Raw genomic sequence first — 8,398 nt, 5'->3', positions numbered from 1 at the left:
TCACCAAGGCTTGATTAATTACTGTTGTATAACCATAACCATTGTGATTTTAGATGTATCCATTAATCAATTATTGTTATATAATCATAACCATTGTGACTTGAGACATATCCATTGACAACCAAACTGTAACCCTGCCAATGGCAACGTTCCTCATCCCCCCCTGCCCCCCCTTAAGCTATGCAGAGAAAAAAGGTATAGAAGACAAAAAACCCTGCACTTCTGAGCCACTTGTCTCAGAACAATGGACCCCTGCGCAGGTGTGAATAAATCACCAATTAATAGCATCTGAATGGGTCCAGGTGTATTATTTTCATAACTTCAAGGTTATTTCAGAATAAGGCCACCAAAGACTGGGGTCTTCCTTGACCAGAAGGTTTGAAACCTCTCTCCCAGAAGCTCTCCTACCTTCCACACAGAGTCCTCCCCTTACTCTGGGCCCCTGACACTGCCTCCAGCAAGGCACATCTGATAGACCCATAGCTTCTCTCTTTTCAGGCATTTTGTTTTGTTAATTTTTTTTCATTTCAGGTTAATAAGAGGGGGCATATGATTAGGTCATGTTGTTTGGGTTTATACAGAAAAGTACAAGTTGTAGTTGAGTCCTTCACTGAGGAAGTGTGCCATATAACTCCTACGTTGTACCCATTAGGTGGGAGCTTACAGGAACCACCCCCATCCCCCCAGTTCTTGAATTTGTGTTTTTCTCTCGTGTGGGCCTGTAGTTGTTCATCTACTAGTTTCAACTTAATATTGAGTATATGGGATGCTTGCTTTTCCATTCTTGAGATACTTGACTTAGGAGAATGTTCTCCAAATCCGTCCAGGTAAATATAAAAAATGCAAAGTCTCCATCATTTTTAACAGCTGAACAGTATGCCATGGTAACACATATCTAATAGTTTATTAATTCATTCATGGGTTGATGGGGCACTTGGGTTGTTTTCATATCTTGGGGATTGTGAATTGAGCTGCTATAAACATTCAACTAGTTGCAAATGTCCTCATAACAAAATAATTTTTTTCCTTGTGCGTAGATACCTAGTAATGAGATTGCAGAATCAGATGGAAGGTGTAATTTTAGCTCTTGAAGATCCTCCATACTTCTTTCCAAAATGGCTGTACTAGTTTGCAGTCCCACCAACAGTTCATAAGTGTTCCTCTTTCTCTGCACCCATGCCTGTATCTGCAGTTTGGGGACCCTGTCATGTGGGCCATTTTCACTGGGGTTAGGGCTTTCCATTTCTCTGATGATTAAGGATGATGAGCATTTTTTCATGCGCTTGTTGTCCATTTGGCCTCTCGGGAAACAATTCTGTTCATGTCTCTTGCTCAGTGATTAATGGGGTTATTTGCTTTTCTCTTGTTGATTTGCTTTTATTAGCCCTTTGTCAGATTCATAACATGCAAATATCTTCTCCTTTTCTGAAGGTTGTCTTTTTGCTTCGTTGATCATGTCATTGCCAATTGCAGGAACAATAAAAATAAACGGGACCTGGTCAAGGGCGTTTCATTTCTTGATTCCCACACCCTAGTGAGACTTGGTCCAGTGGTCTGTGCAGGATCCTGGAAGTGAATCAGTGAGCACATGACTCTTGGGATTGCAGGGTTCCACCTAGGAGAGACCAAAAGTAACACTGATTTGGGGATGAAGTGTGCAAAACTGCAGAGACCACCCAGACACTTGGTGCTTCAAAGGTACAGTCTCTGCAAAGAGAAATTCCCTAATGTCTTCTGCTTTGGAAATAATCTGAAAGGGTATGCAGGGTGTTCCTGAAAGTCACAACTGGAAAATGACCTGAGAAATAGGCAGCATAAGCGAGCATAAAAGTATCCGATACAAGAAAGATGAACTCCTGCACAGGACAGGAATCAAGCCCATGTCTATGCATAGGAGCTAGAATTCTACCACTGAGCCACCTAGGCTGCCTCAGAAGAAGCTGACCTATGTATCATAAGCAAAGAGTTCTGAGAAGGACTCAGGGCAAGCAACTTTAAGATTTTCACCATATTCTCTTTGGAAAAAGTGGCTAACAACAACCACTGGAAAGTTCATTTCCTCTCTCTTTGCCTTCTCATTGCTTGGTACCTGTCAAGCCCTCTCCCCCCAACCTGGAGACACACACTAGTTCTTTTCCCTGGGGAAACAGGACTCTTGGAAATGAATGTGCCTGGGTTAATGCAGAAGCTCTGGGTGAGAACTGGGCTTCTCTCCTCCTATGTTCTTGGAGAAGACTGGGGATCAAATCTTGCTTCTAAATTCTTATGCCATCCAAGAAACCTACAGAGCTCATACAAGAACGTTTCATCCCTAGATTTCTTTCCATCACTGTACCCTTGTCAGCCACTCAAAGTGACCAGTTCAGGGAAAAACAATTTGATTCTGGGTAAGGGCTAGGATTTACTCCTCTACCTAATGGAAAGTGTTTTTTTCTTTTGCCACTTGCCTTTGTTCAATAGCTTCGTTCGATAGTCATGTTTTCACTCTCATTCTTTTTTGACAATATGCCTGACATACATTTGTACTGCTCTTAATGTTCAACCCTTTTGTGTCTAATAAACTGCTGCAGAGAGATCTAGATGCATTATAACTAGCAGCTATTAGCATTATGTTAGGGATTACTGGCATAGTCTGACTTCCACCACTTCATTGTGTGGTTTCTGTCTTTTGGTTTGTAAAATTTCCCCCCTACCCTCCAGAGAGTCTCACTCTCTTGGCCTGGGTAGAGTGCCATGGCATCATCATAGCTCACAGCAACCTCAAACTCTGGAGCTTGAGCAATCCTCTCGTCTTAGCCTTCCCGAGCAGCTGGGGCTATAGGCATGCACCACCAAGCCCAGCTAGTTTTTCTATTTTTTTGAGTAGAGACAGGGTCTCCCTCTTGCTCAGGCTGATCTGGAACTCCTGAGCTCAAGTAATTCACCCGCCTTGGCTTCCCAGAGTGTTAGGCCTAGACTAAGGTGGAAAAACACCAGTTAACTCCTGGCAAATTTCTGGGTCACAAGCCCTTAACCAAATGGAGTACGATACATGGGAAAGTATTAGTTGATGTCTTGCTTGACGAATTCACTCCCTGGGAAATAAACCAGGAAGTACCAACTGTCCCCAGACTGACCTTTAAATAATACCAGGTGGGGAAAGTACTAGAACAAAGATGTATGAGGAGAAAGTACTGAAACAAAGATGTATGAGTAACTAACCGCAAAGTTCTGCTTCTGTACATTGCTTGCTTACCAACCTGGGTGCACCTGGGCAGCCTGCGTGCCAACCAGGATGCAGCCCAGGCCTTAAAATCCTGACTCCTTGAACAGCCAGGGCTGCTCTCTGAACCCCTATGTTGGGTGTTAGGCAGTTGCTGGTCAGCTTTTATATAAAGGACTCTTCTGCTAATTCAGCTTCTGTGGAGGTGTGGCCTTTGGGAGCTCCTGGGCACAACAGAGAGCTAGGATCACAGGCCCCAGCCACCATGCTGGCCTTTGTTTTTTGTTTTAAACCTCTTCCTGCCTTTCTTCACTAGACTAATATACTCGAGTAAATTTGCTTTCCTTACCATCTTTGAAATACCATGGCCCTGATTAATATTTTCTTAGTTCTCAGGTGCATAGGATGGAGGTAATCACGAGCCTTAGCTGAGGACACACTACGATGGCAGCTCTGAGCACGCCCCTTCCTTTCATTTTTTGTTTATCATCCTCTCATCCCCTTCTCCTTTTCCAGAAACACATACTCTGAGGAGTTTAGGATATTATGCTCTTTTATCTCATAATTTGTTTGTCTGCATATTTAAATAAGGGGATGTCTTTGAAAAATATACCGTCGGGAGGGGCAGCTAAAATAACTTCAAGTGTGAGTTGGCTCGATCAAAATCCATTCCATCTGCTTTACCTCATTCTCCGTACTACCATCTCCACTTTTCTGTAAATCAAAATCTAGTCTAATATAAAAGTGTAAGCAAAAACCAAATTGCATCGATTAGAAGTGGAGCTCGGGGCCTGTAGCTCAGTGGTTAGGGCGCCAGCCACATACCCTGGGGCTGGTGGGTTCAAACCCAGCCTGGGTCTGCTAAACAGCAATGACAATTGCAACAACAACAACAAAAATAGCTGGGCATTGTGGCGGGCGCCTGTAGCCCCAGCTACTTGGGAAGCTGAAGCAAAAGAATCGCTTAAGCCCAAGAGTGTGAGGTTGCTGTGAGCTGTGACTCTATGGCACTCTACCAAGGGTGACATAATGAGACTCTGTCTCAAGAAAAAAGAAATGAATACACAAAGTCCACGAAAAGGCTCATTCTCGACAACTACCTTATTCACAATATCCCAAACTGAAAATAGCCCAGCCCTGTCATCCATCAACTGTAGTGTATTCACACGTGGAATAACACTCATCAGTAACAACAAAAAACTGCTACACTCAACAAATGGACACATCTCAAAAATACTACGTTATATTGTTTAAAAATAGACAAAACAATAGATTCATTTATGTGAATTTTAGGAACAAGTCAAACTTATCGATGGACGTAGAAATCAGAATAGAGATGACCTAAGAGGAGATGGGATGGGGACTGACTGGAAAGGGGTCCCAAGGAACTTCTGGGCTGAGGGAAATTTTTCATAACCCTGTGATCTAGGTGGTTGCTTTGTTAAAATTTTTGTGCACTTTAGTCTATATGGATTATTCTTGATTCCATTTATTGTTAGCAAAATAGCATTAGTAATTATTGGGGGTTGGAGGATGTCATCAAGTTTAGGTTTCATTATGTTTGTTAGATCTTACTGAAAACAGCCAGTTGGACTATCATCTCAGACTCTCATCTCATTCATTTCTGATTTGGCCCCAGGGCTGGGTGAAAACTCTGAAGCAGAAAAACAGGTGTGGCCACACTATTTCAATAGTGGCAGGTTCCCACAGGGCTGACTGGGAGACAGCGCCTCACCTTTTGGGTGCTGCATCTGCTTGGAGAGAGGCATGGCCTTCCAAGGTGACAGGGCCGGCTGTGCACGGTAGGGCTTCTTCCCATTCTCCTGACCTCAGAGAGGTCTCCCAGAGAGTAAATTCTGATCTCTGGTCGGCGGTGAAAGGCTCACCCCGTCTCCTGGGAAGTTGGAGACTAAAGGAAAAGCCGAGCCACACTCTGACGCTGCCGTGACTCGGATTCGAACCGAGGTTGCTGCGGCCACAACGCAGAGTACTAACCACTATACGATCACGGCGACCCACGGAGGAGCCGGCCGGCACGCGAGCCTTTCCGTGCTAGTCATGGTTCCCCTCTGTGAAAGCGCTACGGGTCCTGGCGTTCCCTCTCTTTTTTGGTCTGTTTTTCCTTTCTCTCTTCCCCAGTCAGCTGCATTTAAACAAACAAGACTCTCCTCCGGTCTGGAGGATCGGTCCTTTCCACTGCACGAGGCTCCTGGGAGCTCCGCTCTCCGGGGTGGACGCCTCGAGCGCGTCCTCTTACCCTCCCCTCCAGGGTCCCCTTGGCGACTCGCCCCTTTCCCTGGGTCCCGGCCGCCCGCCCCACGCACGGCCTGCAGGTGGCCCCGGAGGCCTTTCCCGTGGGCGCGGGACGCTGAGAAATCAACCCGAGTAACACCCTCTTCGGAAGAACTTGCCCTTTGAAAACTTTCGCGGTGTCCCTTCTCAGGGTTCTTCAACCGCCTGACAGCTGAAGACCACGACGGTTTAATTCCACAAGCCCTAACGCGGCACCGCCCCGGTTGAGAGCCAGACCCTGCTCTGGGCGAGGGGCCCCAGGAGCGACCGCCAGCGCGATCCCTGCCCACCTGGAGCGCCCGTGCTGAAGAAGGCAGCGGCAGCTCCACGGCGGCCCGAAAGCGACCCGGTGCGGAGGGCGCGGGCGGCGCAGGGAGCGGCGGGAGCCGGCGCCCGAGCCCACAGGACGCTCAGCTGCCCTCGGGCTCCACGCGGCTCGGGCCGGGTCGCGGAGCCGGGCGCTCCCGGGGGCTTCGGAAGCGGGCGAGGGGCGAGGCGGGACGAGGGCCGCTCGGCTGCCCTTCCGGCTTCAGAGTCCCCCCCACCACCCCCCACCGCGCGGGGTTCCAACGCCAGGATCATCGCCACTCCTCGCTCTCATCGCTCCGGTTTGCCAAGGCTTGGGAGCCGGCTCAAGTGGTGCTGAAAGGCGGACCCCGAGTGCGGAGAGCACGGGGCCCGCGAGGTCTGAGGCCTCACTTGCTGGGGAGTCCGGAGCAACTACCCGGCCCCGTCTCTGTGGCGCAATCGGTTAGCGCGTTCGGCTGTTAACCGAAAGGTTGGTGGTTCGAGCCCACCCAGGGACGCGAGCTGTGGCGTTTTAACGGGCGGTTGCTGCGTGACACACCTTCGAGATGACCACCTCCCGACCTCCTACGCGTTAAATTTATAACTGATACCTGTCCGGTGCCACCCCACCCCCAGGACTCCATTCTCACAGGCTCTACCTGCTGGGGCCACAGGCTCACACACTCGGAAATTGCGGGAAATTTATTCTGACCTTTATATATAGGCTGGGCCGGGTAAAGCGACTTTTATGTCCCTCAATTTTTGTTCATTTGTCAAAGGAGGCCGAGCCCCCAGGATGTGCCTGCATTGAGTGATTGACCTCTCAACGATGTTGTGACCAGTGGGATCGTTCGTCATCATACTTATCCTCTCCATTATTTTAGGGGGTGGGGGAAGGCATTTCTTCCTCAATATGCGTGTGATTTATTCAATCCTTTTCGGAATGTATTTGAAGCGCAGTCCCTTTCTTGCTTTTAAATGATGCTGCCATCATCATTTTTGTACACAAACCTTCAGTCCCTCCTGCAGGGTAGAGAACTGGATGTGCAGTTGCTACCTTACAGTGTTTACGTAGGTCTTCTAATTTTAGTAAATTCTGCAAATGTACCTTCCACAGGAGGGGTACCAAATCAAATTGCCATTTATTTCTCAACTCTGTCAATGTCCCTTTCACTTACTTGCCAGCATGACATCCATCTGTGATATGTTACTAAGGGGAGTGGTGCACCCTGCCTTAACCTGGGGGAGGTACAACAGGAGGACACGGTGGACATTACATCCAGGAGTTCCATTCCCTACACAGGACACCTACACTTCTAAGATATCTTAAAATCTTCTACACTCTGTAATAGCTGACTGTGGGGACCAGCTCACGCTGGAGATGAGTTGGACCAGAGAGAGCTCTTTGATAGCTTTCTGCCAAGTTGCTTATCTGAGGGGAGAAAAATCACGATGGTCTCAGACATTTTTCTCTTTTCCATTTCCTTTTTTTTTTTTTTAACGAACTCTGGTTTGGCTTCTCTCTGATGAAAATAATCCAATGCCGGGCAGCGCCTGTCGCTCAGTGAGTAGGGTGCCCGCCCCATATACCAAAGGTGGCGGGTTCAAACCCAGCCCCAGTCAAACTGCAACAAAAAATAGCTGGGTGTTGTGACTGGCACCTGTAGTCTCAGCTACTTGGGAGGCTGAGGCAAGTGAATCCCCTAAGCCCAAGAGCTGGAGGTTGTTGTGAGCCGTGAAGCCACTTCACTCTACTGAGGGCGACAGAGTGAAACTGTCTCTAACAACAACAACAAAAAAAGTCCAATGCCAGTCCTCTCTCCTCTACCATGATAAATTAGCATGCAGGCAAACATCTCTGTGGTATTCCTACACAGTTTTTGGCAAGAGCTTTGTTCATGAAACTTAGCCCACCTGAAACGCACCATTGGAGCCAATAGAATCCTACACTTGACGGGCACCTGGTACAGCCTTATGCCTACTGGCTAAGGTTCCCTGACTCCTCCGTCGAATCTCATAAGCTGCAATTGAGTTCTTTGGCCTTCACTCACATACTAAGAATGATGGTTGGACAAGCCCCCTGCCCCAACATTCCTCCCTCAGTTTTGCATCATTGCTTCTAACCATCAGTGACATCAGTGTGGCCTTCTGGTTCTGATGTTCTGAGGTCAACTACGGGAGACAATCTCTGTTGGGTGAAGGTTGGTAGGGATTTGCTCCCTAATTGTTGGCACAGGAAAACTAATCTCATCTGTGAGTCTCTTTTTGTCGTCTATTGATTATGTTGAGGATGTGGTATTTCCTGATATTTTAGGTTGCAGCAATGAGAAGTTGTTCATATCTTGTCTTTATGATGTTTGGGTAAAAGTCTCTGGGCCTAATAGTTGTATGTGCAAAAGTTGTGTATCTATGCTAAGGATGTTCTTCGTACACTGTGGTTCCTCCCCCGCCCCCACCCCCACCACTGCCTTGTGCCATTGGAACTCTGGGTTTGATAAATGGCTATACCCAAAAGGGATCTTAGCACAAGAAGTAAATTGAATTTCTTACATGCAAGGGGCAGCTTACTTTGATTGCTGTATTTGAGTTTCCAAACATCTGGAAAAATTCAAATGT

At 47.4% G+C, this 8,398-nt stretch overlaps 2 non-coding genes across 2 annotated transcripts; one reads left to right on the top strand and one right to left on the bottom strand.

Annotated features, from left to right (window-relative positions):
* Window positions 1–5,142: 5,142 nt before the first annotated feature.
* Window positions 5,143–5,214, bottom strand: TRNAH-GUG. The gene has a single exon. It is a non-coding gene; the product is annotated as a tRNA-His (tRNA).
* Window positions 5,215–6,226: 1,012 nt separating this feature from the next.
* TRNAN-GUU lies at window positions 6,227–6,300 on the top strand. Its single transcript has one exon. It is a non-coding gene; the product is annotated as a tRNA-Asn (tRNA).
* Window positions 6,301–8,398: the final 2,098 nt, after the last annotated feature.

This window comes from Otolemur garnettii, unplaced genomic scaffold (genome assembly GCF_000181295.1).
Source record: "Otolemur garnettii isolate 467f Iridium unplaced genomic scaffold, OtoGar3 scaffold00902, whole genome shotgun sequence".
Lineage (NCBI taxonomy): Eukaryota > Metazoa > Chordata > Mammalia > Primates > Galagidae > Otolemur > Otolemur garnettii.
This window is presented reverse-complemented; position numbering and strand designations above follow the sequence as displayed.